This window comes from Phyllobates terribilis, unplaced genomic scaffold (genome assembly GCF_046119375.1).
Source record: "Phyllobates terribilis strain yellow unplaced genomic scaffold, ASM4611937v1 Scaffold_4__5_contigs__length_816908805, whole genome shotgun sequence".
NCBI lineage: Eukaryota > Metazoa > Chordata > Amphibia > Anura > Dendrobatidae > Phyllobates > Phyllobates terribilis.
Window position 1 is genome coordinate 295,510,357 of NW_027362764.1, and position 10,605 is coordinate 295,520,961.

Genomic DNA, 10,605 nt, shown 5'->3' on the forward strand with positions numbered 1-10,605 from the left:
GGGTGAGAGCGCAGGTATGGGAGAGCCAGGTGTTTGGGCTGTAGGGCGAGAGCGCAGGTATGGGAGAGCCAGGCGTTTGGGCTGTGGGGTGAAAGCGCAGGTATGGGAAAGTCAGGCGTCTGGGCTGTGGGGTGAGAGCACAGGTATGGGAGAGCCAGGCGTCTGGGTTGTGGGGTAAGAGCGCAGGTATGAGAGAGCCAGGCATCTGGGCAGTGGGGTGAGAGCGCAGGTATGGGAGAGCCAGGCATCTGGGCTGTGGGAGGAGAGCGCAGGTATGGGAGAGCCAGGCGTCTGTGCTGTGGGGTGAGAGCGCAGGTATGTGAGAGCCAGGCGTCTGGGCTGTGGGGTGAGAGCGAAGGTATGGGAGAGCCAGGTGTTTGGGCTGTGGGGTAAGAGCGCAGGTATGGGAGAGCCAGGTGTTTGTGCTGTGGGGTGAGAGCGCAGGTATGGGAGAGCCAGGCATCTGGGCTGTGGGGTGAGAGCACAAGTATGGGAGAGCCAAGCGTCAGGGTTGTGGGGTAAGAGCGCAGGTATGGGAGAGCCAGGCGTCTGGGCTGTGGGGTGAGAGCGCAGGTATGGGAAAGACAGGCGTCTGGGCTGTAGGGCGAGAGCGTAGGTATGGGAGAGCCAGGCGTCTGGGCTGTGGGATGAGAGCTCAAGTAGGGGAGAGCCAGGCATGTGGGCTCTGGGGCGAGAACGCAGGTATGAGAGAGCAAGGCATCTGGGCTGTGGGGCGAGAGCGCAGGTATGGGAGAGCCAGGCGTCTCTAGTAGGCTGTGGGGTGAGAGCGCAGGTATGGGAAAGCCAGGCGTCTGGGCTGTAGGGCGAGAGCGCAGGTATGGTAGAGCCAGGCGTCTGGGCTGTGGGGTGAGAGCGCAGGTATGGGAGAGCCAGGAATGTGGGCTCTGGGGTGAGAACGCAGGTATGAGAGAGCCAGGCATCTGGGCTGTGGGTCGAGAGCGCAGGTATGGGAGAGCCAGGCATCTGGGCCGTGGGGTGAGAGTGCAGGTATGGGAGAGCCAGGCATCTGGGCCGTGGGGCGAGAACGCAGGAATGAGAGAGCAAGGCATCTGGGCTGTGGGGCTAGAACGCAGGTATGAGAGAGCCAGGCATCTGGGCTGTGGGGCGAGAGCGCAGGTATGGGAGAGCCAGGCGTTTGGGCTGTAGGGCGAGAGCGCAGGTATGGGAGAGCCAGGCGTTTGGGCTGTGGGGTGAAAGCGCAGGTATGGGAAAGTCAGGCGTCTGGGCTGTGGGGTGAGAGCACAGGTATGGGAGAGCCAGGCGTCTGGGTTGTGGGGTAAGAGCGCAGGTATGAGAGAGCCAGGCATCTGGGCCGTGGGGCGAGAAAGCAGTTATGAGAGAGCAAGGCATCTGGGCTGTGGGGCGAGAACGCAGGTAAGAGAGAGCCTGGCTTCTGGGCTGTGGAGTAAGAGCACAGGTATGGGAGAGCCAGGTATCTGGGCTGTAGGGCGAGAGCGCAGGTATGGGAGAGCCAGGCGTTTGGGCTGTGAGGTGAGAGCGCAGGTATGGGAGAGCCAGCCGTCTGGGCTCTGGGGCGAGAACGTAGGTATGAGAGAGCCAGGCATCTAGGCTGTGGGTCGAGAGCGCAGGTATGAGAGAGCCAGGCATCTGGGCTGTGGGGCGAGAGCGCAGGTATGGGAGAGCCAGGCATCTGGGCTGTGGGGTGAGAGCGCAGGTAAGGGAGAGCCAGGAGTCTGGGCCGTAGGGCAAGAGTACAGGTATAGGAGAGCCAGGCGTCTGGGCTTTGGGGCAAGAACGCAGGTAAGGGAAAGCCAGGCGTCTGGGCTTTGGGGCAAGAACGCAGGTATGGGAGAGCCAGGCGTCTGGGCTGTGGGGTAAGAGCGCAGGTATGGGAGAGCCAGGTGTTTGGGCTGTGGGGTGAGAGCACAGGTATGGGAGAGCCAGGCGTCTATAGTAGGCTGTGGGGTGAGAGCGCAGGTATGGGAAAGCCAGGCGTCTGGGCTGTAGGGCGAGAGCGCAGGTATGGTAGAGCCAGGCGTCTGGGCTGTGGGGTGAGAGCGCAGGTATGGGAGAGCCAGGCATGTGGGCTCTGGGGTGAGAACGCAGGTATGAGAGAGCCAGGCATCTGGGCTGTGGGTCGAGAGCGCAGGTATGGGAGAGCCAGGCATCTGGGCCGTGGGGTGAGAGTGCAGGTATGGGAGAGCCAGGCATCTGGGCCGTGGGGCGAGAACGCAGGAATGAGAGAGCAAGGCATCTGGGCTGTGGGGCTAGAACGCAGGTATGAGAGAGCCAGGCATCTGGGCTGTGGGGCGAGAGCGCAGGTATGGGAGAGCCAGGCGTTTGGGCTGTAGGGCGAGAGCGCAGCTATGGGAGAGCCAGGCGTTTGGGCTGTGGGGTGAAAGCGCAGGTATGGGAAAGTCAGGCGTCTGGGTTGTGGGGTGAGAGCACAGGTATGGGAGAGCCAGGCGTCTGGGTTGTGGGGTAAGAGCGCAGGTATGAGAGAGCCAGGCATCTGGGCCGTGGGGCGAGAAAGCAGTTATGAGAGAGCAAGGCATCTGGGCTGTGGGGCGAGAACGCAGGTAAGAGAGAGCCTGGCTTCTGGGCTGTGGGGTAAGAGCGCAGGTATGGGAGAGCCAGGTATCTGGGCTGTAGGGCGAGAGCGCAGGTATGGGAGAGCCAGGCGTTTGGGCTGTGAGGTGAGAGCGCAGGTATGGGAGAGCCAGCCGTCTGGGCTCTGGGGCGAGAACGTAGGTATGAGAGAGCCAGGCATCTAGGCTGTGGGTCGAGAGCGCAGGTATGAGAGAGCCAGGCATCTGGGCTGTGGGGCGAGAGCGCAGGTATGGGAGAGCCAGGCATCTGGGCTGTGGGGTGAGAGCGCAGGTAAGGGAGAGCCAGGAGTCTGGGCCATAGGGCAAGAGTACAGGTATAGGAGAGCCAGGCGTCTGGGCTTTGGGGCAAGAACACAGGTAAGGGAAAGCCAGGCGTCTGGGCTTTGGGGCAAGAACGCAGGTATGGGAGAGCCAGGCGTCTGGGCTGTGGGGTAAGAGCGCAGGTATGGGAGAGCCAGGTGTTTGGGCTGTGGGGTGAGAGCACAGGTATGGGAGAGCCAGGCATCTGGGCTGTGGGGTGAGAGCACAGGTATGGGAGAGCCAGGCGTCTGGGCTGTGGGGTGAGAGCGCAGGTATGGGAGAGTCAGGAGTCTGGGCTGTGCGGTGAGAGCACAGATATGGGAGAGTCCGGCGTCTGGGTTGTTGGGTGAGAGCGCAGGTATGGGAGAGCCAGGCGTCTGGGCTGTAGGGCGGGAGCGCAGGTATGCGAAAGCCAGGCATCTGGGGTGTGGGGCGAGAGCACAAGTATGGGAGAGCTAGGCGTCTGGGCTGTGGGGTGAGAGCGCAGGTATGGGAGAGCTAGGCGTCTGGGCTGTAGGGCGAAAGCCCAGGTATGGGAGAGCCAGGCGTCTGGGCTGTGGTGTGAGAGCGCAGGTATGGGAGAGCCAGGTATCTGGGCTGTAGGGCGAGAGTGCAGGTATGGGAGAGCCAGGCGTTTGGACTGTGGGGTGAGAGCGCAGGTATGGGAGAGCCAGGCGTCTGGGCTGTGGTGCGAGAACGCAGGTATGAGAGAGCAAGGCATCTGGGCTGTGGGGCGAGAGCGCAGGTATGGGAGAGCCAGGCGTCTAGGCTGTGGGGTGAGAGCACAGGTATGGGAAAGCCAGGCGTCTGGGCTATAGGGCGAGAGCGCAGGTATGGGAGAGCGAGGTGTCTGGGCTGTGGGGTGAGAGCTCAGGTATGGGAGGGCCAGGCATGTGGGCTGTGGGGCGAGAACGCCGGTATGAGAGAGTCAGGCATCTGGGCTGTGGGTCGAGAGCGCAGGTATGGGAGAGCCAGGCATCTGGGCCGTGGGGTGAGAGTGCAGGTATGGGAGAGCCAGGCATCTGGGCCGTGGGGCGAGAACGCAGTTATGAGAGAGCAAGGCATCTGGGCTGTGGGGCGAGAACGCAGGTAAGAGAGAGCCAGGCTTCTGGGCTGTGGGGTAAGAGCGCAGGTATGGGAGAGCCAGGTATCTGGGCTGTAGGGCGAGAGCGCAGGTATGGGAGAGCCAGGCGTTTGGGCTGTGGGGTGAGAGCGCAGGTATGGGAGAGCCAGGCGTCTGGGCTGTGGGGTGAGAGATCAGGTATGGGAGAGCGAGGCGTCTGGGCTGTGGGGTAAGAGCGCAGGTATGAGAGAGCCAGGAGTCTGGGCAGTGGGGTGAGAGCGCAGGTATGGGAGAGCCAGGCGTCTGGGCTGAGGGGTGAGAGCGCAGGTATGGGATAGCCAGGCGTCTGGGCTGTGGGGTGAGAGTGCAGGTATGGGAGTGCCAGCTGTCTGGGCTGTGGGGTGAGAGCGCAGGTATGGGAAAGCCAGGCGTCTGGGCTGTGGGGTGACAGCGCAGGTATGGGAGAGCCAAGCGTCAGGGCTGTGGGGTAAGAGCGCAGGTATGGGAGAGCCAGGCGTCTGGGCTGTAGGGCGAGAGCGCAGGTATGAGAGAGCCAGGCGTCTGGGCTGTAGGGCGAGAGCGCAGGTATGAGAGAGCTACGCATCTGGGCTGTGGGGTGAGAGCGCAGGTATGGGAGAGCCAGGCGTCAGGGCTGTGGGGTGAGAGTGCAGGTATGGGAGAGCCAGGCGTCTGGGCTGTGGGGTGAGAGCTCAGGTATGGGAGAGCCAGGCGTATGGCCTGTGGGGTGAGAGCACAGGTATGGGAGAGCCAGGCGTATGGGCTGTGGGGTGAGAGAACAGGTATGGGACAGCCAGGCATCTGGGCTGTAGGGTGAGAGCGCAGGTATGGGAGAGCCAGGCGTCAGGGCTGTGGGGTGAGAGCTCAGGTATGGGAGAGCCAGGCGTCTGGGCTGTGGGGTGAGAGCGCAGGTATGGGAGAGCCAGGCGTTTGGGCAGTGGGGTGAGAGCGCAGCTGTGGGAGAGCCAGGCGTCTGGGCTGTGGGGTGAGAGCGCAGGTATGGGTGAGCTAGGCGTCTGGGCTGTGGGGTGAGAGCGCAGGTATGGGAGAGCCAGGCATCTGCGCTGTAGGGTGAGAGCGCAGGTATGGGAGAGCCAGGCGTCTGGGCTGTGGGGTGAGAGCGCAGGTATGGGAGAGCCAGGTGTCTGTGCTGTGGGGTAAGACCGCAGGTGTGGGAGAGCCAGGCGTCTGGGCTGTGGAGCGAGAGCGCAGGTATGGAAGAGCCAGGCGTCTGTGCTGTGGGGTGAGAGCGCAGGTATGGAAGAGCCAGGCGTCTGGGCTGTGGGGTGAGAGCGCAGGTATGGAAGAGCCAGGCGTCTGGGCTGTGGGGTGAGAGCGCAGGTATGGGAGAGCCAGGCGTCTGGGCTGTAGGGCGGGAGCGCAGGTATGCGAAAGCCAGGCATCTGGGGTGTGGGGCGAGAGCACAAGTATGGGAGAGCTAGGCGTCTGGGCTGTGGGGTGAGAGCGCAGGTATGGGAGAGCTAGGCGTCTGGGCTGTAGGGCGAAAGCCCAGGTATGGGAGAGCCAGGCGTCTGGGCTGTGGTGTGAGAGCGCAGGTATGGGAGAGCCAGGTATCTGGGCTGTAGGGCGAGAGTGCAGGTATGGGAGAGCCAGGCGTTTGGACTGTGGGGTGAGAGCGCAGGTATGGGAGAGCCAGGCGTCTGGGCTGTGGTGCGAGAACGCAGGTATGAGAGAGCAAGGCATCTGGGCTGTGGGGCGAGAGCGCAGGTATGGGAGAGCCAGGCGTCTAGGCTGTGGGGTGAGAGCACAGGTATGGGAAAGCCAGGCGTCTGGGCTATAGGGCGAGAGCGCAGGTATGGGAGAGCGAGGCGTCTGGGCTGTGGGGTGAGAGCTCAGGTATGGGAGGGCCAGGCATGTGGGCTGTGGGGCGAGAACGCCGGTATGAGAGAGTCAGGCATCTGGGCTGTGGGTCGAGAGCGCAGGTATGGGAGAGCCAGGCATCTGGGCCGTGGGGTGAGAGTGCAGGTATGGGAGAGCCAGGCATCTGGGCCGTGGGGCGAGAACGCAGTTATGAGAGAGCAAGGCATCTGGGCTGTGGGGCGAGAACGCAGGTAAGAGAGAGCCAGGCTTCTGGGCTGTGGGGTAAGAGCGCAGGTATGGGAGAGCCAGGTATCTGGGCTGTAGGGCGAGAGCGCAGGTATGGGAGAGCCAGGCGTTTGGGCTGTGGGGTGAGAGCGCAGGTATGGGAGAGCCAGGCGTCTGGGCTGTGGGGTGAGAGATCAGGTATGGGAGAGCGAGGCGTCTGGGCTGTGGGGTAAGAGCGCAGGTATGAGAGAGCCAGGAGTCTGGGCAGTGGGGTGAGAGCGCAGGTATGGGAGAGCCAGGCGTCTGGGCTGAGGGGTGAGAGCGCAGGTATGGGATAGCCAGGCGTCTGGGCTGTGGGGTGAGAGTGCAGGTATGGGAGTGCCAGCAGTCTGGGCTGTGGGGTGAGAGCGCAGGTATGGGAAAGCCAGGCGTCTGGGCTGTGGGGTGACAGCGCAGGTATGGGAGAGCCAAGCGTCAGGGCTGTGGGGTAAGAGCGCAGGTATGGGAGAGCCAGGCGTCTGGGCTGTAGGGCGAGAGCGCAGGTATGAGAGAGCCAGGCGTCTGGGCTGTAGGGCGAGAGCGCAGGTATGAGAGAGCTACGCATCTGGGCTGTGGGGTGAGAGCGCAGGTATGGGAGAGCCAGGCGTCAGGGCTGTGGGGTGAGAGTGCAGGTATGGGAGAGCCAGGCGTCTGGGCTGTGGGGTGAGAGCTCAGGTATGGGAGAGCCAGGCGTATGGCCTGTGGGGTGAGAGCACAGGTATGGGAGAGCCAGGCGTATGGGCTGTGGGGTGAGAGAACAGGTATGGGACAGCCAGGCATCTGGGCTGTAGGGTGAGAGCGCAGGTATGGGAGAGCCAGGCGTCAGGGCTGTGGGGTGAGAGCTCAGGTATGGGAGAGCCAGGCGTCTGGGCTGTGGGGTGAGAGCGCAGGTATGGGAGAGCCAGGCGTTTGGGCAGTGGGGTGAGAGCGCAGCTGTGGGAGAGCCAGGCGTCTGGGCTGTGGGGTGAGAGCGCAGGTATGGGTGAGCTAGGCGTCTGGGCTGTGGGGTGAGAGCGCAGGTATGGGAGAGCCAGGCATCTGCGCTGTAGGGTGAGAGCGCAGGTATGGGAGAGCCAGGCGTCTGGGCTGTGGGGTGAGAGCGCAGGTATGGGAGAGCCAGGTGTCTGTGCTGTGGGGTAAGACCGCAGGTGTGGGAGAGCCAGGCGTCTGGGCTGTGGAGCGAGAGCGCAGGTATGGAAGAGCCAGGCGTCTGTGATGTGGGGTGAGAGCGCAGGTATGGAAGAGCCAGGCGTCTGGGCTGTGGGGTGAGAGCGCAGGTATGGAAGAGCCAGGCGTCTGGGCTGTGGGGTGAGAGCTCAGGTATGGGAGGGCCAGGCATGTGGGCTGTGGGGCGAGAACGCAGGTATGAGAGAGTCAGGCATCTGGGCTGTGGGTCGAGAGCGCAGGTATGGGAGAACCAGGCATCTGGGCCGTGGGGTGAGAGTGCAGGTATGGGAGAGCCAGGCATCTGGGCCGTGGGGCGAGAACGCAGTTATGAGAGAGCAAGGCATCTGGGCTGTGGGGCGAGAACGCAGGTAAGAGAGAGCCAGGCTTCTGGGCTGTGGGGTAAGAACGCAGGTATGGGAGAGCCAGGTATCTGGGCTGTAGGGCGAGAGCGCAGGTATGGGAGAGCCAGGCGTTTGGGCTGTGGGGTGAGAGCGCAGGTATGGGAGAGCCAGGCGTCTGGGCTGTGGGGTGAGAGATCAGGTATGGGAGAGCGAGGCGTCTGGGCTGTGGGGTAAGAGCGCAGGTATGAGAGAGCCAGGAGTCTGGGAAGTGGGGTGAGAGCGCAGGTATGGGAGAGCCAGGCGTCTGGGCTGAGGGGTGAGAGCGCAGGTATGGGATAGCCAGGCGTCTGGGCTGTGGGGTGAGAGTGCAGGTATGGGAGTGCCAGCTGTCTGGGCTGTGGGGTGAGAGCGCAGGTATGGGAAAGCCAGGCGTCTGGGCTGTAGGGCGAGAGCGCAGGTATGAGAGAGCCAGGCGTCTGGGCTGAGGGGTGAGAGCGCAGGTATGGGATAGCCAGGCGTCTGGGCTGTGGGGTGAGAGTGCAGGTATGGGAGTGCCAGCTGTCTGGGCAGTGGGGTGAGAGCGCAGGTATGGGAGAGCCAGGCGTCTGGGCTGAGGGGTGACAGCGCAGGTATGGGAGAGCCAAGCGTCAGGGCTGTGGGGTAAGAGCGCAGGTATGGGAGAGCCAGGCGTCTGGGCTGTAGGGCGAGAGCGCAGGTATGAGAGAGCCAGGCGTCTGGGCTGTAGGGCGAGAGCGCAGGTATGAGAGAGCTACGCATCTGGGCTGTGGGGTGAGAGCGCAGGTATGGGAGAGCCAGGCGTCAGGGCTGTGGGGTGAGAGTGCAGGTATGGGAGAGCCAGGCGTCTGGGCTGTGGGGTGAGAGCTCAGGTATGGGAGAGCCAGGCGTATGGCCTGTGGGGTGAGAGCACAGGTATGGGAGAGCCAGGCGTATGGGCTGTGGGGTGAGAGAACAGGTATGGGACAGCCAGGCATCTGGGCTGTAGGGTGAGAGCGCAGGTATGGGAGAGCCAGGCGTCAGGGCTGTGGGGTGAGAGCTCAGGTATGGGAGAGCCAGGCGTCTAGGCTGTGGGGTGAGAGCGCAGGTATGGGAGAGCCAGGCGTTTGGGCAGTGGGGTGAGAGCGCAGCTGTGGGAGAGCCAGGCGTCTGGGCTGTGGGGTGAGAGCGCAGGTATGGGTGAGCTAGGCGTCTGGGCTGTGGGGTGAGAGCGCAGGTATGGGAGAGCCAGGCATCTGCGCTGTAGGGTGAGAGCGCAGGTGTGGGAGAGCCAGGCGTCTGGGCTGTGGGGTGAGAGCGCAGGTATGGGAGAGCCAGGCGTCTTGGCTGTGGGGTGAGAGCGCAGGTATGGGAGAGCCAGGCGTCTGTGCTGTGGGGTAAGAGCGCAGGTATGGGAGAGCCAGGCGTCTGTGCTGTGGGGTAAGAGCGCAGGTATGGGAGAGCCAGGCGTCTGGGCTGTGGGGTGAGAGCGCAGGTTTGGGAGAGCCAGGTGTCTGTGCTGTGGGGTAAGAGCGCAGGTATGGGAGAGCCAGGCGTCTGGGCTGTGGGGTGAGAGCGCAGGTATGGGAGAGCCAGGTGTCTGTGCTGTGGGGTAAGAGCGCAGGTATGGGAGAGCCAGGCGTCTGGGCTGTGGGGTGAGAGCGCAGGTATGGGAGAGCCAGGTGTCTGTGCTGTGGGGTAAGAGCGCAGGTATGGGAGAGCCAGGCGTCTGTGCTGTGGGGTAAGAGCGCAGGTATGGGAGAGCCAGGCGTCTGGGCTGTGGGGTGAGAGCGCAGGTATGGGAGAGCCAGGCGTCTGGGCTGTGGGGTGAGAGCGCAGGTATGGGAGAGCCAGGTGTCTGTGCTGTGGGGTAAGAGCGCAGGTGTGGGAGAGCCAGGCGTCTGGGATGTGGAGCGAGAGCGCAGGTATGGAAGAGCCAGGCGTCTGTGCTGTGGGGTGAGAGCGCAGGTATGGAAGAGCCAGGCGTCTGGGCTGTGGGGTGAGAGCGCAGGTATGGAAGAGCCAGGCGTCTGGGCTGAGGGGTGACAGCGCAGGTATGGGAGAGCCAAGCGTCAGGGCTGTGGGGTAAGAGCGCAGGTATGGGAGAGCCAGGCGTCTGGGCTGTAGGGCGAGAGCGCAGGTATGAGAGAGCCAGGCGTCTGGGCTGTAGGGCGAGAGCGCAGGTATGAGAGAGCTACGCATCTGGGCTGTGGGGTGAGAGCGCAGGTATGGGAGAGCCAGGCGTCAGGGCTGTGGGGTGAGAGTGCAGGTATGGGAGAGCCAGGCGTCTGGGCTGTGGGGTGAGAGCTCAGGTATGGGAGAGCCAGGCGTATGGCCTGTGGGGTGAGAGCACAGGTATGGGAGAGCCAGGCGTATGGGCTGTGGGGTGAGAGAACAGGTATGGGACAGCCAGGCATCTGGGCTGTAGGGTGAGAGCGCAGGTATGGGAGAGCCAGGCGTCAGGGCTGTGGGGTGAGAGCTCAGGTATGGGAGAGCCAGGCGTCTAGGCTGTGGGGTGAGAGCGCAGGTATGGGAGAGCCAGGCGTTTGGGCAGTGGGGTGAGAGCGCAGCTGTGGGAGAGCCAGGCGTCTGGGCTGTGGGGTGAGAGCGCAGGTATGGGTGAGCTAGGCGTCTGGGCTGTGGGGTGAGAGCGCAGGTATGGGAGAGCCAGGCATCTGCGCTGTAGGGTGAGAGCGCAGGTGTGGGAGAGCCAGGCGTCTGGGCTGTGGGGTGAGAGCGCAGGTATGGGAGAGCCAGGCGTCTGGGCTGTGGGGTGAGAGCGCAGGTATGGGAGAGCCAGGCGTCTGGGCTGTGGGGTGAGAGCGCAGGTATGGGAGAGCCAGGCGTCTTGGCTATGGGGTGAGAGCGCAGGTATGGGAGAGTCAGGCGTCTGGGCTGTGGTGTAAGAGCGCAGGTATGGGAGAGCCAGGCGTCTGGGCTGTGGGGTGAGAGCGCAGGTATGGGAGAGCCAGGTGTCTGTGCTGTGGGGTAAGAGCGCAGGTATGGGAGAGCCAGGCGTCTGGGCTGTGGGGTGAGAGCGCAGGTA